At 44.9% G+C, this 27,483-nt stretch overlaps 2 protein-coding genes across 4 annotated transcripts in view; one reads left to right on the top strand and one right to left on the bottom strand.

Moving 5' to 3' along the window:
* Positions 1 to 27,483, bottom strand: part of ACSF2 (acyl-CoA synthetase family member 2) — a 652,634-nt gene that overhangs the window by 202,883 nt on the left and 422,268 nt on the right. The gene's annotated exons all lie outside the window — the stretch shown is intronic.
* CHAD (chondroadherin) overlaps positions 1 to 27,483 on the top strand; it is a 96,726-nt gene that overhangs the window by 46,152 nt on the left and 23,091 nt on the right. For 2 of the 3 annotated variants that reach the window (XM_086930826.1, XM_086930825.1), the window contains exon 4: positions 11,385 to 13,075. The exons of the other annotated variant lie outside the window; for it this stretch is intronic. The gene's annotated coding sequence lies outside the window, so the exon portion shown is untranslated. Of the gene's footprint in view, positions 1 to 11,384; positions 13,076 to 27,483 lie in introns of those variants that run through there. 3 annotated transcript variants of the gene reach the window in all.

The raw sequence follows: 27,483 nt of genomic DNA, 5'->3' as shown, positions 1-27,483 counted from the left end.
TGGACCCCTGTCCGCTCGAAATCCTGAAGGCTTGTAGGGAGGTGCTTATCCCCCCCCCCTTCTAGAGGTGATGAACCTAGCAATTATGGAGGACATTTTTACCCTTGCCTGGAAATTGGCGGTCGTCAAACCTCTCTTGAAGAAGGCCTCTTTAGGCCCCGGGGTCCTGAAATTTTTTCGACCCATCTCCTCGTTACCGGCCCCCGCCAAAATACTTGAAGCTCATTTTAACCGCCATCTCACCACCTTTCTGGATGACTCGAGTCTGCTGGATATCTCGCAACATGGCTTACGAAGAGCCCACAGTACTGAATCTGCCCTTACTGTGGTTCTTAATATCCGATCGAAGGTCGATAAGGGCCATACCACCCTTCTGGTCCTTCTCGACCTTACGGCAGCCTTCGACACCCTGACTCCCTCTGTCTTGGTTGCTAGGCTCAGGGAGATGGGAGTTGGAGGCCCAGCCCTTAGTCTCCTGGCCTCATTCTCCATCAAAGGGAGCAAAAAGTTCAATTCAATTCAATTCATAAACTTTTATTCGATTATAAAAATGTGCATAATCATAAAAAGTACAATTTATAAAAATCATCAGTTTTGTACAGAAATTCACATGTTTGTAGATTTATAAAACAATGCCCTGACGGGTTTTCATTACTTTTTTTAAAAACATCGATATCATTTTGGCTTCGTGCGGGTTTACCGGTGACTGGAGATAAACAAGAGCTGGATATGTGTTTCTAAGACCGCTTGAACGAAGAAGGGGAACAATCCATTTTTTCCTGGCTGCGCTGTAGTATTTGCAGAACAGTGTGACATGGACCGTTGATTGCTTGGATACACCGTCACACGGACAACAGCACAAATTCCGAGACCAGTTGTTCTGTTCCGGAAATGAAACCAAGCGGAAGAAGAGATCGAACCGGAGCCTTGTCAATAGAAACTTTTCGTAGTTTGAAAGAAAGAACATCAGGTAGGGCTGTATCAATTTCACTGGTTGCAATAGGCAGATTTTTCCATTTTGCGTTTTTACAATCCCAGCCTGATTGCGGAGTTCTCTTAAGTGGCCCATACATAGTTCTTTGAGCTGTTTCTTTGAAATGTCTTCTATTGAAGGTGGATCAAGAAAATATTGCTCCCGGTCTAGATCTTGAAAAAATTTAAAAATGTAGTTGAGCCAGGGAATTTTCCTCCAGTGAGATAGACTAAGGCAGTCGGCGATGAGGGAGCGTGTTATATGGCTTTCTGAGTTGCACCATATGCGATGCCATAGAATGAGGGGCTGGCAGCGTATAGTGTCTGTCACAAATTCCATCCCTAGCTCTCGATGTGATGCTAGAATCGGAGAGCTTTGGGGAAGGGCCAGGACATACTTAATAAAGGCATTCTCCGTTACCTGTAGTTGGTTAATGCTTCCGTATCCCCAGATGCCAGCTCCGTAACTAGCCACGCTGTGACACTTTGCATAGTATAGCGTTAACAGTTCGGAAGGAGCTGGTTTGCCGAGTTTCCTGGAAAAGGCACAGAGTGCTGATGTTGCTCGACGGAAGTTGAGGTTTCTGGCTTCAATGGCTTTACGCCAGGTCATTGAGTCGTCCACGAGTATACCCAGGTAGGGGTATACTGTTGTTTTGTCCAGCTTGGTGTTATTTATGTGTATGGATCTTGAAGTTCCGTGTTTGGGTCCTATGATCATTGTAAGTGTTTTCTTTGCATTTACTTTTAGACCCAAAGAGTCCATAAACGTCACATATTTATTCAACTGTCGTTGAAGTTGATTTGCTGTTCGGGCCAGGATGACCGAGTCGTCGGCATAGAGGAGGATGGGTATAGGGCGGCGTGCTATCTGTGGGAGGTCCTGACTCCCTGCCAACATAGCTTCTTCAATCCCGTTGGTGTATAGATTGAATAAGAAGGGAGCCAGTACACACCCTTGCCTTACTCCTCGTGTGATTTTAAAGGGGCGTGACAGTTCGCCGCCGATGCCATACCGCACTCGGCCTTCTGCGTTGGTATATAGACCCCTAAGGAAAGCCAATATCGGTGGGTCTACTCCAAGATTGGACATAATTTCCCACAGCTTTGCGTGCTGAACGCAGTCAAAAGCCGCGCTCAGGTCTACATAGACCAGGTAGATTTTTCCTTCTTTTGCGTGAGCGTATTTTCCGGCCAGGAGGGTCAGGTTTAAGGCCTGCTCCACCGTTCCGAGCCCCTTCTGGAAACCATATTGCAGGTCTGTGAAGATGTTGTTTGCCTGGGCCCAGGATTGTAATCGGTCCAGGAGTAGTCGGCCTGCAATTTTGCCCGTGGAATCCAGAAGGGAGATCGGCCGGTAGCACGCGGGATCGTTGCGGTCCCCTTTCTTAAATATTGGCAGGAGGGTGGATGATGACCATGATGGGAGGAGACCGATTTCAGCGACTGCAGTCATTACCCGGGTTATTATTAGCGACCAATAGTCACTGTTGTGTAAGAACAGGTCCATAGGTACCCCGTCTGGGCCGGGAGCCTTGCCAGTTTTTGACGCTTTGATTGCCTTTCTGACCTCGGTGACAGTGAAACGCAGCTCAATGGGACGAAAATTTTTCTCTGCTTCATCCTCGCGTTCTGTTTGAGGTATGTCAGATGGCGAGCCAAAGATTTTGGAAAAGTGGTGAACCCAGTCATTCTCGGTTACTGCTACGTCGAGATGGTATGGATCGGTGTTATTATCTAGAAAAGGTGATCTGATGGTCTGCCAGAATGTGATACTGTCCTTTTTTAATGCACTTTCGTGTAATTGGCACCAAAGATCTCTCTTTATCTGCAGCCTTCGGTTTTTCCTAGCTTCGTTATACGTTTTCCTCCGGAGAGAAATTAATTGGGCATCTCTTGGTTTCTGCCGAAGGGCTTCTTTTAAGGACGTGAGGGCCTTTCTGCAGTCTGAGTTAAACCATCTTTTTGTTTGGGGTTTAGGTTTGTTTACCATGTGTTTGAGTAACTCGTCTCTTATTGCCCCTTGAATGTTATGGAAAGAGGTGATGATTAGTTCAGGGGAGGCCTGTGCGGACAAACAGTCCCTTAACCAGGGGTGCGCTTTTTCAAGTATCCTTTGCGAGGTCACTTCAGGGTCGACTTTCGCCCATTTGATGGCGTACCCGTTCTTCTTTTTTATTGTTATTGATTGTTGGTCAAGAGAACTGGTTTTAGTTGCAGAGCGGCCCGCTTTCTCCATTATGAGCTCCACGCTGAGGGGATAGTGATCACTGATTGGACTGGACCCTACTTTGTAATTTTTTAGCGAACTTTTACACGTGTTAGAGGCTAAGATAAAATCAATGGTGGACATGTAGCCTCGCCCATGGAAGGTGGGTAGAAATTCCTGGGCTGGGTCCACTAGTTCATTTACAAAGTCTAGGTCCAGAGTGAACAAGATTTCATTTAGCTTATTTCCGCTTTCAGTGTGGGCGAAGTGAGGGATTGGGTTTCCGGAATCAGATTGCAGGCCACAAATTCCGATTTTATGGTTAGGGCATAATGGGTGGTTAAAGTCGCCTCCCCAGATGTATTTTATTGTCGCGCTTAAGTTCGCGCTTTGTAGTGTGGATATGTGAGCCATCATTTCATCTAGATTTGTGCAGCAGTCCAAGGTACCTGCGTTGTTATAATGATTTAGGAGTATATATATGTTCCTCGATGTGGTAGTCTGGTGGGTAATTTGGATGATTTGAAAAGTAGGTGTTTCTTTCGTTAGTTTTACCGTGACTGCTATGGTGTTGGAGAAATAGATCATGAGTCCACCTTTTGGTCTTCCCATTGTGCTAGGCGTTGCTTTGGTGAAGAATGTTTTGTATCCCGTTAGATGGAGGGGGGATGTACGCCAGGTCTCTTGTAGGCACAAGATTTGGTGGCTTCCTGCTATTTCCAGCCATTGAGGGCATGTTATTTTCCCGGTTAGTCCTGCAACGTTCCAGAAAGCTATACCTATATTCATGGCCTCATTGTCTGTCAAGGTGGCGGGTAGTATTTTGTGGTTGGTAGGGATTTCAGCGGCTGAAACTTGGTCAGTGAATAATCTTTCGCCCATGTCTAGTTTTTTGGGGGAGGTGTGGGTCAAAGGGTTGTTAAGTTGGATCGTTGGTGCTTCTGGAGTGTCAGGCAATTGTGGTGAGGCTGTCGGGTGCTTATCAGAGACTGGGTGGTATGAGGCGGCAACTGTGTGTTGGCTAAGATCGACCGAAAATGGTCAATCGACCATATCGAGACACTCGTATCGGTTTTGGGTCGGGAATCCCTGCCAGCCTTCGTGTGCTGGGTAGGGTCGATCATGCCAATATGGAAATTGGCCATCAGCATACCTTTCTCTTGGCCCCCCCCTGTTTGGGTACTCACGTGGGTAATCCCTCCGACTCCATGGTGTTTGGCGCCATGGGTCCTGGTTTTGTGGATCTTTGGGGTGGTGGTGCCATTCCCAGGGTGGTAGGTTGTGGTGTTGTTTTACTGGGGGGTAAAAAAGAGAAAGGTGGCGGGCGTCTATTCCCCCTTTTTTCTCGAGTTGTGGCCAGGCACAGATGTAGTCTACCGTTGCGGGATCTCTGCATGTTACAATAATGCAGTCACCGCGTATTGATTTCTTGGTTTTGCCTATCCAGGCTACCCTACGTGCTGACGTAATCCCTCCTGATAGGTGTGATTCCAGAGGTCTATTTATACTGAGCCACTGCATGGCCTTGTTTTTAAGTGACCATGCAGTTTCTGGGGTGTCTTCTGCTAGCTCGGGTACTCCTGTTAAGACTATTGTGTAGGGAGTAGCTTCAGGGGGCAGATGGGCTGGACGTCTAACTGTGGGGAGTTTTTTCGGGGTGGTTTCCGATGCGTTTTTGGATGTTTTTTGGGATGGTAGTGGGTTCGTAGGCTGGGAATCGGGTTTCTCTATGGGGATTCTACTGGAATCTGGGTTTTGTGCTGGGCATGGGGTGTGTGTCGTGGTCTTGCCTTTAGTAGTTTCTTGCTGGACTTTTTGTTGTGGTGGTTTCTCCTGTTGGGGATGAGGCTTATTTGCTATTGGTTTGGGTGTGGTGGACGGTGGATTTGGGTTCTTCTGTGCTGCAGATGTTGCGTTTGAAGGATTGACTGTTTTCTGTATGTGTTTTTGGTTTTGCTTTCTTGGTGGGTGTGAGGTGTTACGCTGGCCATTTACGTCTATCCTAGTATTTGAATCTAGGAGAGTGGCCGATATTATTGTCAGTTGAGCTTCGAGATTTCTGATGCTCAGCTGGATAGGCTTTAGGTATTGGTAGAGTAAATCTTTGGTAGTGGTAAGCACTTGTGATGTAATTCTGCAGGTCTTACATTGCTCGGACGTGTTATTATTGGAAATTGCCTTGTGTGGAAGAGTGGAATCAGGAATGTGCAGTATGCTGTTGGAGCATGGGGAGTTTGGATGGGTCATGGGTGAGCTTTGAGTTTTTCCACTGAGTGATGGTCGAGTCTCCGATGTTGCCCTTTCCCTCTCGCCATGCTGGGGCGGGTTGTCGGTGGTTTGGATATCTCCTTGGGTTTGACATCCAGCTAGGTCGGGGGTTGCTTCCAAGTCTTCTGATGTTATTGAAAGGTCCGACTCGGAATGCGTGACTGACAGGTCGACTACTGAGGGGACGGTGTTAAGTTCTGAGATTGGGAGAGGCACTGGAAGTGAACTGTTTTGGGAGGTCAGATTAATTGGGGATGCAGCGTTCGCTATAGCACCGAGTGATGAGCGCTTGGCGTTTGCGGTCATAAGGTCCATTGAGACTCTCTTTTCCATTAAAGCTATGCTTTGATTTATTGTTTCGTTGACCCGTGATATAAAAAGGTCAATAGGGCCAGTTACTTGTGCTACCTCCTGTGCATGTTTAGATTTGGGTTTGGAGGCACTTCTAGTTTTTGGCGGCATGCTTATTTGTTGCTGGGTCGTCTGTGGAAGAGGGAGGGCCCGGTCCGGTCTCTATCGGGCACTAACGGGCAACAACGGGCCCGCCCTTGGCCCGGGCTTCGCCCGCGCGCGTCCCGCGATGCGCGTGGGAGGCCCTGTTTAAGTAGGTGAGGTGTAGGGAAGGGGCGGGGCACTGGGAGGGGGCGCGGCTCACGCGGGAAGAGGGAACAGCTGATGTTACTGACGCTGTCCCTCGCAGTCCCCGGGCCGCGTCTCTCACCTCCGCTGCGGCCTCGCGTCTCCTCTCTCAGGGTCTTCAGCTGGGCTGGCTCAGGAAAGCTGCTCCTGCAGCGACGGCAGTTTAGGATAGGAAAATGCGTTGGCGAGTCCTCACAGCAGCAAAGTCTCTCTAGTAGGCGCCACCCGAGGAGCGGGGGCCGCGAGAGCTTTTAAAACAACCTGCAGGGGGCGGGGCACTGGGAGGGGGCGCGGCTCACGCGGGAAGAGGGAACAGCTGATGTTACTGACGCTGTCCCTCGCAGTCCCCGGGCCGCGCCTCTCACCTCCGCTGCGGCCTCGCGTCTCCTCTCTCAGGGTCTTCAGCTGGGCTGGCTCAGGAAAGCTGCTCCTGCAGCGACGGCAGTTTAGGATAGGAAAATGCGTTGGCGAGTCCTCACAGCAGCAAAGTCTCTCTAGTAGGCGTCACCCGAGGAGCGGGGGCCGCGAGAGCTTTTAAAACAACCTGCAGGGGGCGGGGCACTGGGAGGGGGCGCGGCTCACGCGGGAAGAGGGAACAGCTGATGTTACTGACGCTGTCCCTCGCAGTCCCCGGGCCGCGCCTCTCACCTCCGCTGCGGCCTCGCGTCTCCTCTCTCAGGGTCTTCAGCTGGGCTGGCTCAGGAAAGCTGCTCCTGCAGCGACGGCAGTTTAGGATAGGAAAATGCGTTGGCGAGTCCTCACAGCAGCAAAGTCTCTCTAGTAGGCGTCACTTCTTCTTTCAAGTTAATAGACTCGAGATCCGAAACAGAATCCGTCCGCTCAGGAAATTTAAAATGCTCTCCTCTACCAAAGAGCAAAGAGTTAAGCTGGGTGACTTTTTGTCCCCCTCCAAACCAGTGCAATGTGGGGTCCCCCAGGGATCTTACTTAAGTCCCATACTTTTTAATATCTATGTGGCCCCACTTGCCAGGGTAGTGAGATCTTATGGGTTTGAGGTGTTGTCGTATGCCGACGACACTCAAATCATGGTCTCTCTCACACAGTCTGTGAATGACTCTGCCCTGAATTTTAGAACCTGCATGGAGGCAGTATCCCAATGGATGATCCAGAACTTTTTAAAACTCAACGGAGAGATGACAGAGGTCTTGATCTTCGGGGGTAGTCAAGACACTTGGTCAAAAGACTGGGGGCCGGATTCCCTTGGTGATTGCCCCTTTCCCTCTCACTCCGCTAGGAACCTGGGGGTCCTGATTGATACCTCTCTCTCCTTTGACCGTCAGGTCAGTAGGACCGTGTCCACCTGCTGTGGTATCATTAGTATCCTCAGAAAGATTTCATCTTATCTTTCTCCTGATGCCCGGGAGCAGGCCACAGTGGCTCTTGTCTCCTCGAGACTGGATTATTGCATCTGTATGTGGGCAGGAACAAGAGCCTTGTTTATCGCCTACAGATGGTGCAGAACGCTGCGGCCAGGATGGTCCTCAATCTCCCTAGGCTTGCCTTCATTGGCTGCCCGTCCAGGCGAGAATCTCTTTTAAGCTTCTTTGCCTTGCCCACGGGGCTATCTATGGCTCTGGATCAGAGGGCATAAGGTCTCTCCTTCATCCCTACTCCCCCAGAAGAGCCCTCCGGTCATCTTCTAAAAATCTCCTCTCAGTCCCTAGATTTGCAAAAGCAAGATGGGGAGGTAAAGCCTTTTCCACCTTGGTACCTAAGCCCTGGTATTCCTTCCCCCCTGAACTGGTAGGACAACCCTCTCTGGCGCGTTTTCACAAAGAATTGAAAACCTGGTTCTTTCGAGAAGCCTACTCGTAGACTTGGATCCGGTGAATTGAGATTTTCTGTTTCCGTTTTGTTTGGCGCCTGGATGCCCTTGGGCTAAGTTGCTCGGTCTCCCCTCACTCACTCATTCACTCACTACACAACCAATAGTGGAGGCCCACACATCTATCATTACACCATAACATATTACCATCACACACCTAGCATCAAAGGACCAATTACACCATGATGTGTTAAAAAACCACTATAAAAAACACGAACACACCAAATGTTTATGCCAATGCATCTACCGTCATGTGACCCAAAAACCAGCTCATGTATCTATGCACCCACCACCATGTGGCACACAGTCGCCACCATATGCGATAGCACAAACCAATACCAATTCAGCCACCAACAAGCACCTGCAAACCTCATCATACATTCACTGCCACACACCAACACATTTGATCCTAAAGCCATGCAGCCACTATCACACAACACACTTGTTACAAACTTTGACTGTGCAAACAGCAGCATATGCCCATCAGAGGCGGCTGGCAAATTTTGATAGTGGTGAGGAGTGTAAAACTTAAACATGCTTATAACGGATGGTAAATTCTTTATAAATAGAATGTGCCCCGATGACCTCTGCAATATGGCATTCATTTTGCAGCAATAGGTGCATAACGAAATTCTTATTGCATAGGTGATCGGGGAACATTCTATTTATAAAGCATTACCGTCTGCTATAAGCATGGAGTACCTACAAAAATAATCACAATTCTTACCTTGTCATCTGGATTCTCCTGTGTCGTGCTACTTGGCTGTTACCATGCGTATGCTGGTCCCACACAAGATAAGCCCCAAGAGTCAAAGCCAATCCAAGCACTGCTCTCATGTTGCTTAGAATACTAAACAGCATAAGAGTAGTGCCTGGATTGACTGGGTCAGGCAAAGACAACGCTCCGTCGGAGACAGATGGGGCTGTGTCTCTGTTGTGGCATCTCCCTGGTAACATTGCTTATGGAAGCCTGAATTGCAAACGTTAGGCTGCCCACAGCAAAAAAACACCGGTCAATCTGACATGCACAGTTCAGTTTACGTTGAATTAGCTTGTAGTGCTCGTCCCAGCCGATTCTTGCTGGGAAAGAGAGCACTGTAGCCCAAACACTAATAGATAAAAAGAATGTTAGTTCAGGGGAAAATATTTAACGGAAAGAAATGTGTCGTCTCAAGTGTGGTGGCTCACAGTAGGGGTCAACACCACCCTGCCCCCAAACAGGAACTGTCCCCACACCCTCCACGAAGCACAACCGCCGACACAGTTGCTGTTGCAGACCCAACACACCGGACACATACGGAACAACTCTCTTCAGTAGTTTCGGGAAACATGGTGTGACAAGGAACAGTAATTATAATAAAAGTGATGAAAAAGGAGCAAATTTTGTTGTTACCAATGATGTCACTGGTGATGCCATCAGTGGTGTGATCAATCGTGTCATTTATGATGTCATCAGTGAAATCATGTGTGATATCATGAGCACTGTACGGAGGGGTTGTGACTTATGGTACAACAATTATCAAATTTAAGCTCTGAAAATGGAACCATAACATCACATTAGCTGTTTTTTGCAGTAAAAGCTATTTTCTTATGGAAAGGTAAAAGTGACTGCATACATAAGTCACCATTAACTTTTAATTTCGTTTTTCTGGTAATTTTCAGAGAATTTTTTAATTTTTTTATTTCTGTAACTTTTTATTGAAAAATAAAGCATATTTACATGGTACAGGGTGAATCACATGGGGGATAAAGTAAAGAAAGAAGCACCGGGGTGGGGGGGGGGGGGTGTCAAGCAATGTCCATATTGCCAGATTGGCTTACATTAGTTTAGATCCTGTTAATCCATTATTCAGTTTGTTACATTTTCTTCTCGTCCGACTTGCACGTTTCCATTTTCCCCCTTGCCCCCTTGCAACCTATCTGGAGAATTATTTTTAAAAGAAACATTTTCATGAGTTATTCCCACAGTTTTACCAGTGGCGTGCTAATGTATGCGATGGGTGTGGTGAATGATAATGACTCTATATGATGTTTCAGTCAGCCCCTTGTTGTGAATAGCCTCCAGAAATGTGCAGGCGAGTCTGATAGTAGGGACTGGTCATATGCCAAGCTGTACGACACACCCACCTTGCGGCTGAGCCCCTCTGCATGTAGCCTTCGGCCAGCTGTAATGGGGGTTTGCAGCAGGTAACAAACCAATCAGGACACTAACCCACTGCTGGACACACAGTTAGCAAGTTAAGTTCAATTCTGGTTTCTCAACTTTTGTTCAGGTTTATTAAATGGTGCCAAAATTATTAGCAAATTAAAGTGTTTTGATCCCCACTTTTCCTTTGTTTATTCTTATACGATCTACGTAAATCTTGAGATAACTGCACTGGGCTTAGCATCCAAAATGCTACCAAATTTCATAAGGATTAATTTAAAAAGCCAACGTTAATAGAAAATGATTATTTGTATAACACATGTATCCCCTTTTAAGTTTAATCCCACTGAAAAATATGTGCCAAACATGACAAACCAACAGAAAACGAAACACTTAAATCTCTGCCTTGTTTGCACATTTGTCAAAAAGCACCAACGTTTTTTTTTTAAAACAGATAAATAGTTTGACCACACTTAACTGCACCTTGATATATCTGCAAAAAGCTCAGTATACCAAAGGTAAGAGAAACATAAGAGAAACATGCTAACTGTCGGCCGAATGTTGTGAAGATCTGTCAAAGAGCAACCTACTTATTTGTAAATAAAAAAGACTTTTTGACCCCCTCCATTATTTTCTTTACTCTTCCTTGTCTGCATAAAACCCGAGATCCCTACACTGGGCTTAACTTAAATACCAACGTAAACTAAACATGTAAATTACCGATTTGTCACTTGTTGACCCTTGATAGTGCATGCCATTTATGAGTTCAAAATAAATTCTACATTCTGAGAATCAGTCAAATGTTGTGTAGATTTGTCTGTGAAATGATGTCAAAGTTATAAGTTATAAGAAAATCAAAGATGTTTTGCACAATTCCCTATCTCTCCCCATCATGCATTGGATCTGTATAACCAATTATATTCCCACACTAGGCTTAATTTACTAACAAGCCTCTCATATGTCATGCAGATGAATTTAACAGATCCAATGTTATTAGCAAATGAAAACATTTTTGCCCCCCCCTTCATTTAACTTTCATTTCCACCTGAAACCTGACACACCAACAAGTATATGTGAGGATGAGACAGATGCATAAAGTGTCTCCCAGACCTGCAATTGTCCAGTCCTTTAAGACCCCCACCATACACACAGTGCAATACTTTTCCAACACACTAGGAAACATAACACACCGAACTGCAAAACACGCCGTTCATGTTACAAACACACACACAACCACACCCCTCCACCAACAGGCTCTTGCATTTACCTCAAATCATATACTCATGTCTGTTTTATTTTCCCAGGATGCATTGCGGCGATAGCTCCCGGTGAATGTCCGCATCATTCAGCAAACTACTGACATCTTCCAAGCCCGTCTGCAAGTTCCCTCCATCTGCCAGAGAGAAATCTGACAAGTCCATTGATCGCGCACACTTTTGGAAATCTGCTTACCTGTGAGACTGAACCAAACTGTTACAAATACACCGCAACTGGATGGAGAATTTTACGAAACAATTGAAGGTTGAGTTCAGCAAAACTTATAGCCAACGGTCAAGCCTGACTTCTGCAGCCCCAGAGCTTGTGCAAGAAAACATCTTACAAGCGTTGCATCTCTTTGTGGGTTATAGGAGTTGAATACTTTAGCATAAACTGAAGACACACATGTATCCATTGTTACAGTCCCTTAAGACACTACATGACTGGATGCAACTAGGACTATAGATGCAACCCTGCAAACTGAGAGGTTACTATCTTGCACAGTGTACATGGACTGAAAGCCAGTCTGCTGAAAGTAATACAGAGGGAAGAAACAATCTGATCCCACTATGTTGCATTACCTGAATATACTATCCCATAAATTGAAAGCATCATCCACGAACTGTTAGATGGACTGAAGACACAATCATGTAAAGGACCACGACAGAGGCTAAAGACAGCAATCTACACAATGTTGAATAACGTGAATAAAGAATCCTACCAACTTCAAATGAAACTTAAGTCGCTATCTAACTAGTTGTTGTAGATTGAAGACACTATCCCATCAAGTTCTAAAGACGCAGAAGACACCGAATGGCTGATTAAGCATGGGGTTTAAACGGCTTCTTCATGACTGCAACACTAACTAAAGACATCATACTACTGACTGTTACCCGGACTAAAACACAATCATGCTAGTATCTGTAACAGAGTGTACTAACCCTTCGATTTACAGAGGTAGAAGACAATCAGGCCTGATTTAGATCTTGGTTGATGGGCTGCTCTGTCACAGCGGTGACCGATATCCCATCCGCTGAAATATACATCCCATAGGACATAATGGAATTTATATTTCGGCGAATGGGATACCCGTCACCGATGTGATGGAGTAACCCGTCTGCCAAGATCTAAATCAGGCCCAGAGATACTAATCGTATCACAAGCAGCACTTCTGACCTGACCCTTCCCACCCAGCATGCCACTGTCATGCAGCTGTGAGGCTGGTCCTTGGGGAAGAGTCAACCCTTTTAATTAACATGAAACTTGTGCTGCTGGTACCAGTGTGACATCAATTCAACAAGCCTCAGATCTTCCTTTGCATCTCTCTTTCTCCTCTATCGTACTTCTTTCCTGTACCCCACTTTGCACCTCAAATGTGTAAACACATATACTGAACTTTGATCTATCGTCCTAGGACCTTGTCACTCTGCAGGGCTACCTCCATCTTCTCACATCTCCACTTCATTTCCCATATCTCTGCTCTTCACGAAGTTACCGTCTATCATGCCCTGCCCCCCGAAGCGCAGACAGTCAGAAGTTACTAGCAAGATTCCACACCACATTCGCTGGCAAAGTCGCTGTATTTATCAGATGTCGACAGCTATATTTATTCCTTGCACTTGGTAGGAATTATTTTGAAGCAAATAAGACTCTTCATTTCTTCCTTCTTTGGAGTAATAAAGTATCTATTTTCTTATGTAAATCGCTGTGTATAATAAATCCATTATATCAAAGCAGACATGCACTGACTCAGAGTATGTATCACGTCGAGTTCAGGTGGGCATAGGCAGAGAGGACGGCAGAAAAGGAGGCTAAAATCATCCGAAGATGACTGAGAACAGTCATAACAAGCACTGGCAAAGTCAATGGTTTTTGGAAATGTGATTTGACAGTGGTGTACACCAACATACCTAAAAGGTTGTGGCATAGAGGAGAGTGGCAAGGGAGTGATGTACAGTAAAGTGTTATACAGTGGAATAAAGCGGCGTAGAGTGGAGTTGCATAGAGTGTTGTGGAGTGGCGTAAGGTGGAGTGCCGTTGAGTGTTAAGGAGTTGCATTGAGTGCCATACAGTGGAGTGTCCTAGATTGTATTGGAGTGTCGTGGATTAGAGTGAAGTGGAGTGGATTAGAGTGAAGTGGAGTGGAGTGGATTAGAGCGGAGTGTCGTGGATTAGAATGGAGTGTCATGGATTAGAGTGAAGTGGTATGGATTAGAGTGGCGTGTCATGGCTTAGAGTGGAGTGGAGGCTCATGGAGTAGAGTGAAGTGGTGTAGAGTGAAGTGGTGTAGAGTGGAGTGATGTAGAGTGGCGCAGGGTAGAGGGGCGAAGCATAGAGGGGGTAGCATGGAGTAGAGGGGCATAGAGTAAAGGGCCAGTGTTGTGGCATAGAGGGTTGTAGAGTGGAGTAAAGTGCTGCAGAATGCAGTGGAGTGTCAAAATGGAGTAGTGTAGAGTGGAGTGTCAGAGTAGAGGGTTATAGCATGTCGTAAATGGATCTAGAGTGTCATGGAGGGTCATATCGTATTGTGGTGTGATGCAGAATGGCGGAGAGTGGAGTAGATCCACCTGTAGAGTGGAGGGCCATAGAGTGGTGTGGAATAGAGTGGCATAGCATGAATGGCAATAGAGTGGCCTAGCACGGAGTGGAGTAAAGTGTCGAGGGTCATAGATTGGATTGGTTTAACGTGGAGTACCATAGAGTTGAGAAAACGTGGCATAGTGTCAGAGTTTTGTAGAGTGTCCTGGAGTAGACTGTTGTAGAATAGAGTGCCAGAGTGCTGAGGAGGATCAAAGAGTGAGGGAGTCTTAGAGTGGAGAGTCGTAGAGTGGAGTAGAGTTTTGTGCAGTGGAGTAAAGTGCTATAGAGTGGAGTGAAATCGTGTTGAGTAAAATGAAGTAAAGTGTCAGAGTGGGGTGAAGTGATGTAGTGAGGTGGAATGGCATAGGGTGCATTGGTTAGAGTGGCATAGAGTGAAGTGGTGTGAATTGGCATAGAGTGGACTGACGTAGCGGAGAGGGTAGTAGAGTGTCAGAGTGTCATGGAGTGTTGCAGAGTAGACTATAGTGTACAGTAGAGTGTTGTACAGTGGAGTTGGGTAGAGGGGAGTATGCATGGTGTGATATCACACTGCCATTATAGACAACACATTTTCAATTGAAATAGCCATTACAATTGCACATACAGTTCTACTGATAAAACTGTACAGCGTACAAACAATGTATGGAAAGGGTATCAAAAAGCTTATTGATTTTTTCTCGTATAAAAATATTTTTTTCCTCCACACTCCAGAATTTTAAAACAAAATGTGCTTCATTTGTGATTTCCTAATTCTGACACATTGTGTAATATTTGCACAGTGAGTTTATTTACAGACATTTCAATTTTGTTGTGTGCTAAAAAAAAATCCTACAGCCTTTTATCTCAGAAGGCAGGATTGTCAGATAAAGCCTCTCACCAAGCTCGATTGCAGACAGAGTCTGCCATTTGACCTCCATCTTTGAATGCAAAGCAAATGTGACAAGACAAGAACAAGATTTAAAGGAATGTTAGCAGAAAGGGAGTTTGTGGAAGGATACAGTAGACAGGGCATGCTCCAAGGAATGGACTAACTCAAGTTGAAAAGCCTATAACAAATAAAGTCAGTAAATAGAAAACAAACAAACAAACAATCAATCTATCAGGGAAATGAAAAGCACACTACTCACCTGTGAGGGTCTCAAGGAACTAAGGGGTGATTGGGTGGGGACAGGGGGGAAAGCAGGCGAAGAGCCCGGTCTTGAGAGTCTTCCTGAAGATGTTCAGAGAGACGTCTGGTGCAACCGGGAGCTCGTTCCATGTCTTGGCTGCGATGTAGGAGAAAGCCCTTTAGCCCGTTCTGGCTCTGCGGATGTGAGGGGTTTCGGCGAGGGCAAGGTCAGCGGATCGTAGGTTTCTCTTGGGTACGTGGAAGGAGATTCTCTTGTTGAGGTATTGGGGTCCGGTGTTGTGGAGGCATTTGAAGGCTTGGGTGAACAAGCAAATGTGAGTTACAGTTACAAACCACAAAGCCAATGGTAAGCAATGGGTGAAATGCACTCCCAGGGAAGCTTTCTGAATGTCCCCAAAATGTCTTCAGCAAACCAGACAGCTATGTTGTCTGGTAGGCATCGACCTAAACAGGAAAGGAAAACAGGGCTGTCATGGAATGCAAAGGGGCTAGAGTGTAATCTCAAGGAACCAACAGCAGTGGAGGCAGGGAGGGGATGTGGACATCCACTGGAGTCAACAGGCAGCAGAGGGAAAAACAGGCTAGACAAAGAGTAGATGCAGGAGAGTGAGGGTAACCTTAGAGAGGAGACACATTGGCAGCCACGGAATGGAAAGAGAGCAACCTGGTTACTGTCAAACCACAATTTTCACTTTTGAAGGGAGGGTATATATATAATTGGGTCACCTTTCTTTCTCAAAGGCAAGAGGCTGGCAGTCAATGGCATAACGTTTGGCTTTTTTAAGGTCTTGGTTAACAAAGACCTACTGATTTTACTAAAATTATGTATATGACATAGTTAATTATAGGGTTTTTTAAACATACTTCATCCATTTATCTGTGGTTGTGTCACTCACATATTTCTCCAACCCACCTGAGAATGCATTGAGGGGCAACGCGTCACCCCACTTCAGTCATTGGGGGACTTCACTATAAGTTAAAGCATCATTAGTCAATGTCCTTTTCTTTTTAAGATTGACAAACTTCCAGCAATTTCCCAAACAATTGTTTTTTTACAAAAGCTATGACAAAACAAAACAAGAATTGCCAAAAGGCTGGCGGTCGACACCAGACTATTGCTTTGCCAATGCTTGTTTAATGATAGTCAGTAGGAAAAATACATTTCCTTGACTTTTTTCAATTTTCACTCTCTTTCGAAATGTTGGCATGTAATATACAGAGCATCTCTTTCTTCGTGCTCAACCAGCATATTTTGTATTGTATTGCAGCGTTTAATATAGTGCTTAATGTGGGGTGTTTAAATGGCATGTATGTCACAAAAGCAAACAGCAACAGCACCTCACAATATTGTCTTTTCACTAAAATAACAATAAATATATTGATTGTCCTCACCGGCATTAAATGTATTGCCTGAGGCTGCTCTGTCACTCTGTAAGGAAAGTTTAAGATTGATAAATAAATACATGATGCACCTTCCTTATGTAGCTCACTGGAAGAGACTCTACTTCTGCATGGGAGAGCCTTGCGTTGTACAGGTACGAGTTTAAAAAATTTCAAAACACACCACCGCCGTGTCTCACACAGCCCAACAAAGTGGGCACAGATAACCAGTGCCAACGGATCATGTGCCAGATTGTTCCTAAAATTGATTGATCAAACTCTCCATAGACCAATACCGTAGCCGACTGCCAAAAAAGGATCATTCCTAAAGTCATCCATTAGGGTGCTTGTTGCTGTAATAGAAATGCTGATCTCTGTATTTTACCAGCACTGGTCACTCGGCTCTTGACAATGACTCAAACACAGGAAACCCTCATCTCTGATCTGTACTACACTACAATCTCACTACAGAGGGGTGCCTTTCCATTTGCTGCCTGTTGTGAGCCACCCGGCGCATAGATATGACACCTTACCTCAAGGCTGGGCGTGGTTTGCAAGGTATAAATAGAGGACCGGGACCCACTGAGGCCCATCCCATTAAGTATTACCACCTGTTGGGGTGTACTACTATTTGTGCAACCACCAAGGCCCTAGTAAGGTGGTAAGCTAGCCAGGTGAGGCTCATTACACTGGCGACGAGGGAAGAACACCCCCACCGCACCTGTACTGCAGCAGGTGCAGCAGTCAAGGAACGACCATGCCCTGTCACCCTGCTCCCAATCAGGATTTCAGGCTTGGGAGAGCCACATAGTATGATGTATTGGGGGCCTGCCATGGCGCGCTTTGCCCTGAGATTGTTCTGGCACACCTACACTGCCTTGTGGCGTCTTTGAACACGCTGGCCTAGCAACTCAAGTAGGCCACCTCCTAGGGCAACTTTCAAATTTATTTCAAGGGCTGGAAGCCTCAAAGGACCCGCTGTGAAGCTACATATAAACAGGTCGGGGAAGCCCATGGCCTTTGGGCACCGCAGTGGGCCTTTGGAACAAGAACTCAAGAAGCTCAAACATTTCTATGTCATTGAGACAATATCCAGTCCCACTTCCTGGGTGTCCTTGATTTTCATCGCAGAGAAGCCTAAACAACCTGGAACAATAGAGGAATATGCTAGGTTTGTCCTCCTATCTAAGTAATGGTCACAAAAAAATCCGAAATCTTGGATCAAGAACCTAGCTGTAGATCCTCATCCAAGGGATAGATGTGATCTATAGGAAAGGAAAAGTGTCCTTTCTTGAGTCCCCTCACTCACCAGGGTTTCCCCACGGTGACATGCTTCATCATTGGGTCCATCCCAACCCGTTGCGGGTTGGGGCGTGCTGTGACTTGCGAAATACGTTGGAGCACTTTGTTGTGAGGACTATGTGTAGTGCAGTGAAGTGTGTGGAGTGGAGGTTAATTACAAAATACCTAACTAGTGGGCGAAAAATAATGTTATTCTTGCTCCTAGTTTTGTATATTAAAAGTGGGGTGGGTCTCGGATTTTTTTGTGACCGATATTATTTTATACCCAGCAATCCTTGAAAAACATATCCACCGGCTGCAGGCTACATTGCAATAATTCTGAGACCATGGTCTCAAGTTATGCCATGAAAGTGTTCATTCTTTGAGTCACAGATTGAGTTCTTTGGCTACACATCCACAAAAGATGGACTAAAGTTGAATCCCAGGAAGTCAGAAGCGATCCAACAAGTACCCGCCCCTGGAAGCGCCTCTGAGGAGCGCAGCTGTCTGGCAATGGCCATATACTCTGTCTGTTTCATCCCCAGTCGTGCAACACTGTTGGAGCAGCTCTGAGCACAAACATAGACCGTGAATTGGTGTTGGAGTCAGAAAGAAGCCATGGCATTTGAAAATGTAAAATAAGCCATGCGTGAAAATGTCTCAATGGCATATTTTGACTCTAAAATAAATATATATGTGGATAGTAGCTTGTTGTAAGGATGAATGATACGTAGGCCGAGTTATGTAAAACAGGATAGTAGATTTATTCATCAAGTTACTTCCTGGTTGGTTGGTTACAGGAAACAAGATAGATACATATTAGGCCCCACCAGGAGCAGACTCCTTGCTGCTCAGCCCATCCACACCAACTGATTCCTTCTTCCACTCAAACACACTCAACATTCTGATGACATCACATAGACTGAGCAGCAAGGCAAAAGGCAACAATAGAGAGGATGCATTAATCACTTGCTAGATTATAGCATAGCTCCATGGGTCTCGGAGCAATTTCGACCCAAGAAAGAGAGCCATGACAATTGAGAGGGAAGCCCTAGCAATCAAATGGCGTTGCAGGTACTTTCATCCCTACCTGTACAGACGTGAGTTCAAAGTAATTACTGGATCATCAGTCCACTGTTTCCCTGTATGGAGTGACTGCTCCTCACCAACCCCCTCATATCGAATGATGGATGGTGCAACTACAGCAGTATCAATTCACCCCTTTTATACAGGCCTGGGATGAAGAACCCTGCAGATTTTCTGTCTCTGCACCAAACAGCCCAGGAAGCGAACTGAGCCAATGCGGACTCGGCGACCAAAGACTACATGCATATGGAGAGCAAAACCTCATGCCTGAAGGCATTGACCAGCAAAACACACAAGATGATGGATGGAATGTTGCATAATGGCAATAAGTGTGGCAGGGTATGCTCAGACGTGAGTCCCTTGCTCACTTTGCCACTGGATTCAAGCAAGCCGGGCTGAAGACAGCTGGAATGCCAGAAACCGGTCCTCGGAAGCTTGTTTCCGGTCCAGGGAAGACATGGCTTGGCAGTTCGGGCTGGACTGTTCCCATGAGGCAGACTGATTTGCAGTCAGACTGATTTGCATATAGCCATGTCTGAACTGGGGTGGCAGAGTGGGCTAAAGAACGGTGATGGATTAAACCCAAATCTTTTGACTGGGTGTGAGTGTTTGATTGATTCAGATGCTCCGTCCATCACCACCCCCTTTTGTACCGCTGAAGGCATTGACCAGCCAAGAAATCAACCAAGCCACGCTCAAGGATGAAGTGCTCTAGAAAGTAATCCTCATCCTTCAACAGGGGAGGTGAAAATCATTCTTGCCAACCAGTGAACCCCTGACAAAGAACAACTATAACAGCAGCGGAGAGTTTGAAATGAGCTCGGTGTAATCATGGATTGGCTGCTACTACGAGGGGACCACATTATTGTGCCAGTGACAATTTGCAAGAGAGTAAATGAGTTACTACACACTGGTGATCCGGTTGCAGCAAAAATGAAAGCATGCCTGAGAGGGAAAGTGTGGTTCAAAGGACTCAACACTACAATCGACGACATGGCAAAAGTCTGATGCCATGCATTCCAACTACCAAGTGCAGCCAAGGCCCTGGCACCAGTAGCCATGGAGGAACGCTGCGAGACACCATGAACCTATGTCAGCATCGACTTTGGCAGCTACCCAGATGGGCACCTGACAATGGTGATGGTCGATGGGTATTCCAAGTACTGAGTAGCAGAGATCTCCTAGAGAAGATCTTTGCTCTGTTCGGCATCCCGGAAAAAAAAAACGGATGGACAATGGATCACTATTCCCAGGGGCCAAATTCAAGAAGCTTATGGAGCACCTCAGAGTTCGACCCAGCGTGATAACACCGTAATGGCCACAAGCTAACAGACTTGTCAAACAATTTATGAGTACTTTAAATAAGACACTGCACTTGCCAGTGGATGAAGAATCAGAACTGATGGCCAGTTTGCACAGGTTTCTGAGAGCATATAAAAGCACCCCTCACTGCAAGATGAGAATTTCCTCATGGGCAGTGATGCTGAAAGGAGGTCGATGGGACACAATGCCCACCACCCCAGGATGGGAAGTGCCTGTGCATGACCCTGCACAGACGCAATGCAAGCTAACACCGGGTGGCACTCATCCCAAACCTGGCACCAGGAGACACAGTGGTAATCTGAAACTGGCACCCAGGGTGGCAATTTGACACCCATTACGAGAGAACACTGTGACTGCAGTAAATGATACTCTTGAACCAGCCTGGCAAGGCGCTAAGACAGAAGTACGAAATTTTTCATGTTTCAAAAAAGGCAAGGACACCCAAAGGGGTGGAGGCAGTAATACCGATGGAGAGACTGAATGGAACAACTATGAACCCTGGGGAGAGGTCCAGAATGAACCAACAGCCACAATAACCAACTTGGGGACAAAGCACAACACCTTCTCTGGCCAAATCTCAATTTCAGCTGAGAGGAGGCCAAACCAAGAGACCGGGGTAGCTGCAGAGGGAACTTGAAGCTGCCTGTACAACTTACACCCTAATCCAACACAAAGCCAGCAACTCCGTGACTTTGTGTGTCTAGCCAGACTAAAATAGAAAAGGGACTAGATACAGACTATCATTAGATAGGACGTATTGAGACAGCCAGCTTGTAGAGATGACCGCTGACCTCACGTCTGTGCAGCACACAACCCTATGGCTAGGTACGACCACGAGGTGTAAATAAAGGAGACTGGGACAGTTCGACCCCGGTAAGGTGGTAATATGGCCTGGCTCATAACATTTACCAGTGACACGTCTCAAGAATTCCAGTAAATCACTACTGTGTTCACCATAAATGATCCTCATACTTAACAAGTATTGCCAAAGACTATATGTCTCACTTTTCTGACTTTTTGGTTTTGTCAATATTTTTGGTTGATGCGGTTTAGAATCATCGAAAAGAAAAAAACATTTGCCAATGTAGCACAGCATCAGCAAAAAAAAAAAGAAATGCTACAGGAGTATAATGACATGCACACAAGCAAGCACCACCATGCACGCACAGATATGCATGATGCCTCACAATTAAAAAAAAGTCTATTAAGTTACAGTTGAATAGAGGAAGCCTATCGTGGACTAAAAAATAAAGAAATAGACTCCAAACTTGTGATTTCTGTATCCACCTCCACACTCTGTCCCTCTGAAAAAGAAGAGAGGCTGTGGCCAAGTTCTTGTTTTTCAGACACTGTAGAACTCTGTGGAAAAAACCTGCAACAGCCTGCAATCCTATGCATCCCAAGTGAAAGCTGTCCAGAAGGAACTCCACTAGCTTTTCCCATAGTGTTAGATAGGAACGGAGGATAATTCTCAACTGTATCACTGGCTAGGGTGTTGCACACTCCTGTGAAGGCATCCCAGGTTCTGTTTCAACCACCTCTGGAGGGGAAGAAGGTTTTAAACATGGCCTGTTCCTGGAACTGGCCAAATCCTCTGAAAAACTGCACTTGGGGAGCCCAGCATAAATGGGAGGTTGTCCGAGCCCCCTGTACTTCTGCCGGCCCAGGTAAAGCACTTCGGCAAAGACCCACTTCATTGCACACCAGGGAAGTGAAAGCCGTGGAGAATCTGCTCTGTTCCTTACAGAAAAGCTCCTTGTAAAAGCTATTATGACAGCCTCTGAAGGTGAGAGCTCCACCAGTGTTCAATCATATGGGCCAGTTGACATTGCAGAGAAACCAAATAGCCCTCTATGCCCAATCAGGCAAGATTTCAGGGGGAAATTACGTCTCCTGATTTCTTGCGCCTCTTCAACCAATATGAAGATTTTAGCATGAGGACCCAACATGGCAACCCTATTCCCTTAGCATAAGGTGACAGAAGTATGACATGGTCTAAGCTTAACCAGGATAGCTTGAGATACACTCTGAGCCTAACATCACCTGATCAAGACTCAAACCCTAAGTTGCAATAATATGATCTCAGAATGGTTGGTCCAAAAAAAAAAACGTAATTCACAAACCCAAGAACAAGTATTCATTACGGCACACCCCTCATTTTAGAATGTTAAAAAAAGTTGCAAGATTGCAGAAAAGGCATGGAGAAAAAATTATGGAGAAAATAAAAAAACATTTGACTGAGACAGAGTAAGGATATATCACAATAAAATTCGACAAGCTCGGGCCTCATATTTTGAAGTGAGAATTAACGAAGCCCTTAATTCTCCGACATAAATGTACAAAATGTCAAAAATCCTGTTGGAACCCAACATCAATCCTCTGGGGTCTGAACCCTCCACTGTTAGATGCAATATGTTAAGGAGACAAACACTGGGTAATCTTTTGAAGTCGTTTATTGGCTTCAGGTAGCACCACCAACTTTCTCTGCCAGCCTGTCAGCTCTCCAGTCTCCAACTGCCTCACACAAGACATTACCATGGAGACCAGAATGCACAGGCACAAGCAGTTGTACATAGCACAATGAATCAGTACAACACATCTCCCTTACCAAAAATACAGAAAGCTAAAAAGGACAATGAGAAATGAACAAGAGAGGAAGGAAAGTAAGATGAGGAAGAGAAAGAGTATCATAAAGAAAACAGAATAACATTGCCTCAATTCATCACGTAGTCTTTGAAATATTCAAGAGAACGGGAAGATCTATAAGAGCAACCACGTGTATGAATATTTGGAGAAGGATCACCGTCAGACAAACTGGTTTCAGGCAGATCAACACCAGGACATGAAGAGTGCAACAATTTGTCACCTCAAAATTTTACAAGACGAGACATACTCCACATAGTACCATAGTTAACCGTCACCACATTTTTTTTATGAAGGTTATAACAAAAGGGCCCATGAATTCAGTGACTCCCTGCTTGTGCCACCTAGGTTTCTTTAGGAGCACCCATTCTCCAATACTCCATGTCCTGGCCTTTACTGACCTCTTAAGATCAAATCTATCCTTATATTTGTTTTGATAGGTCTCGATTTGATTTCGATTTCAAAGCTTTGTTCGATGTGTGAAACAACCATATAAGCATACATAAAATGCATAACTTGCAACCTTTATACTTAACAAATATACTTCATAAAAGCGAGCAGAATTTATACAATATAACAGTGTTCCAAAATGTTATAATAATTTTTCACAGTAAAATATCTTGTGCTTATAATATGTGATACTCAGGATTTACAATAAACACCCACTGACATTTTGTCCTTAGTAAATACTAAGGCGTTCCAAGGGTTTATCAGACATTTCAAGTAACAATAGAGAATTACAAGTATTAACATTATGTAACATGTGCAAATTGCGCTATAAAGGGACATATATAAAGTGACTAGTGGATACAACGTACAAAACTATGATAATTAATATTGCATGTTTATGTGCAAATCACTCTGTGCAAATTAAGCGCAATGTGCAAAATGCCTAAAGACAGGGAGCTCAAAATTTGATAAGCTTTTATAGGACAATTGATTTCCTAGCAGCAATGCATTTTAATATACAAGATGCCACAAAAAATACAAACATCCATGCTTTCCAGAGAAAATACTAGCATCATTGCATTTTGGTGGATTGAATTTGATATTTTAAGAACAACGGCTTCAAATAAAATTTCCTTAAAAAGTGATAACATTTACAAAACAGTAAAAAATGACAGGAACCTTGCTTTGACATGTTATCGCAGGTGCATGGTAAACTGGTACTTCTTTTCATGGTTGGAAATGCCACAAGGTGGTGTGCAATCCCTAGCCTTAAATGTGTTAAGACAAGGTCTCAATTCTGGCACCAATCTCCTCCTTCTCCAAACCAACATCCTGAATCAAAGGCAACCACCCAGGATTACGTTTGGACACAGCAACCCTGCCCCTTAATATCTGGAATGGAGAACTTTGCAAAACTCCATTTAGGGCAGTATGGTGTGCCCACCAAGTGTCCCTCAGGACATCCTTAAGGGGAACTCTCATCCCAAAGGTCCGTACGCACGCTTTAACCACTCTATTCATGCGTCCCATAAGTCCATTTGCTTGCAGTGCATAAAGAGCAGTTCTCTGATGCGTTATACAATAATCCTTTAGGAATTCTTGCATCTCTTGTGAGGTGAACAGCACCCCATTATCGCTGATAAGGAACCTAGGAACACCCCCACTCATAAACTCATCTTTAAGAAAATATAGAACCACTCTGGTGCTAACAGTACTTACACACATGGTGGAAACCCACTCTGAAGAGTAATCCATTAAGAGGATCACAAACCTTTCAGAGGCTTCCAACAGCTCAAAAGGACCCATAAGAGCTAATCCCAAATCAATCCATGGCTCATGTGGAATCGCCACTAGAGACAAAGAAGCAGTGTTGGTGACCTGAGATTTAACATTGGTGGCACATTGATAACACTCTTTGACCACGTTTTCCAACTGGCAATCCCTACCAGGCCACCAATATCTTTTACAGAGCCTGGCCTTGGTAAAACTCCTCCCCAAGTGCCCTTCATGAGCAAGGTTTACAAGTTTTGATCTCAAATTACATGGGGGCACCACCCTCTCACCCGGCATAAGTTGATTTTGAAACAAAGTGAATTTGTTCTTGACAGACCAGAAGGGTAAAAGATCAGAATCAATTCTTTTGCAATAAGGCCACCCCAAAATCAGAAAGTCAACAACAACTGGAAGAATCACATCATCAGACAAAGCTTTTTCCCACTCCTCATCTGTGATGGCAGGTTCATTGACCCAACACACTCTAGTGGGTTCAACATCATGACCATCACAGCTGTTCTCAATCTGCAATGTCCACAAACAATCTGCAGCTCTATTTGATACACCAGGAAGGTACTGCACTTGAAAACTAAATTCTTCCAACCCTTCACTCCATCCTTTTAACCTGGGTGTCAACCTCTCACTCACCATGCAAGAAAACAGTTGTACGAAAGGACGATGGTCAGATCTTACCAAGAAAGGTATGCCCCACAAGTAAAACTTGAAGTGTCTAATTGCCCATGTTATGGTAAGTGCTTCTCTTTCAATGCAGGAATATTGTTGCACAGCTTTCTTTAATGCTCCTGAGGCAATTGCAATAACTTTCTCTTCACCTCCCTCCACTTGAGAAAGAACTGCGCCAAGTCCACACAGACTGGCATCGGTTGTGAGAAAAGTTTTATTTCTTATGTCAAAATGACCAAGTGTGGGCATCTTACTAATTGCATGTTTAACAGTGTTAAAGGCTGCACTGCATTCTTCAGACCAGGCAAATTGTACAACCATTTTGAGTAGCGTTCTAATGGGTACAACAATGGTGGCAAAACGTTTGATAAACTTAAAATATAACTGTTCCTCATCAGTGGGTGCATGAGCATTGACAATACTTTTCATTAGGTTCAACTTGGGTTGAATGCCCTCCCAGAGATAACATGTCCGAAATATGTAACAGAAGACACAGCAATCTTGCACTTCAATTTGTTCACAGTCAAACCTTTGTCCGATAACCTCTGCAGTACATTCCTCAACATTTTGTCATGTTCTAGGTCATCTTTACCATAGATCAAAATATCATCTTGGAAAGATAAGATGTTAGGCATGTCACCAAGAATCATTTTCATGATGCACTGGAAGCAGGCAGCAGGCAGCAGCTGAGGCCAGCCCAAACTGCATTCTGACAAAACGAATGCTCCCAGTGGCATCACATAGGATGTGAAATGCTTAGAGTCTGGGTGCAGAGGCACTTGGTGATACGCGGAGGCGAGATCTAATACACTAAAAACACTTGCACCATCTATCATGTTGATGGACTCCGCAATATTGGGGAGCGGTTGTCGGTCCACCCATATCCACCTGTTCAAATACCTCGAATCAACACACATTCTGATATTTTTACCACCATCCTTGGGGGCCAAAACCACTGGGGCCCACCATTCAGAGCATTCAATTTCTTCAATAACATTCAGAGCCACTAGCCTTTTTAGTTCATTCTTCAAGGGTTCCAACATCATGTTGGGAACTTTTCTCACATTATGCACAGTCGACACAGCATTTGTTTTAGAACAAGCCGATGCTCAAAGTCTTTAAGTAAACCAAGTTTATCATATAGACTTGAGGAAACTCTTCAAAGAACTTATTAGAAGTTCCCCAACCATCAACTAACATGACTTGCTCAGATGTATTATGTGCATTTGGGTTGAGTATTATACCCAAATCTCTTTGGCGCCTCCAACCTAAAAGGTTGTCACCACGTTTGGCCACATAAATATTTCCAATAGTTTCTCTGCCCTTAAAGTGTATTCTCATAACAGCATACCCGGCATTAATATGTGAACCACCATAACTTACTGGGTTCATATCAGGAGTGAAAAGCTGTAAATCCGGAAACGTTTTGTCCCATAATTCATTACCAGGCATAGTAAAAGGAGAACCTGAATCGGCTAAAACAATGAACGGTTTGCCACCAATTACTACTTCGCATTCAGGCATGCTTATGAGACCAGCATCTACCACACCATCACCCCTCACACTCAGTACTACCGTTCTCAGGTTAACACTGGTGTTCTCAACATTCTTTATCGTGTGCACCTTCACACCAGATCTACAAACTCTGGCATAGTGACCCTTAATTCCACACTTATGACAGGTTGAATTTTTAACATAGCAATTAGGGTTATTAGAGGAGTGATTAAGACACCCACAATGATAACATTTCTTTTTTGACAAGTTCCATGAACTGGGGTTCCTAATGTTTTTGACTCCGACCCCGCTCATTACCGCCCCACCATGATTCACTTTTTACCCACCCCCTCTCCCTTCTTCCATTCTCTCACTCCCCTTCTCTACACCTCATTCTCTCCCCAATGTCAACTCCCTTTTTATCCCTCTTATTATCCGATTGTTTCTCTGCCCCCCTCTAGCATTTAACTCAATGTTTTACATTTTCGTGAATTTTTTCTGCACATTTGTAAATTGATTATTTCTTAATATGTTTATCTACCTTGCAAAGCGCTCCAATACTCTTGGGTCCAGCAGCGCTATATAAAACTTCCTAAATAAACTACCATGGAAACATTGTCTAAAGAGTCTTGTTGAACATTCTTGTGTGCCACTTCATGCATGCTACTAGAAGTAGAAACCTCTTCAGTAGTAGGTTTATGAGTCTTCATTTCTTTAACCCAATCAGAAGTATTCTCTAGTCCCTCCACAATAGCGATGGCTTCTTCAAGTGAAGAATTTCTTGATAGAAGCTTCTCCTGCACTCTAGAACTGTTGGTGCATCT

This window comes from Lissotriton vulgaris, chromosome 7, assembly GCF_964263255.1.
Source record: "Lissotriton vulgaris chromosome 7, aLisVul1.2, whole genome shotgun sequence".
Lineage (NCBI taxonomy): Eukaryota > Metazoa > Chordata > Amphibia > Caudata > Salamandridae > Lissotriton > Lissotriton vulgaris.
This window is presented reverse-complemented; position numbering and strand designations above follow the sequence as displayed.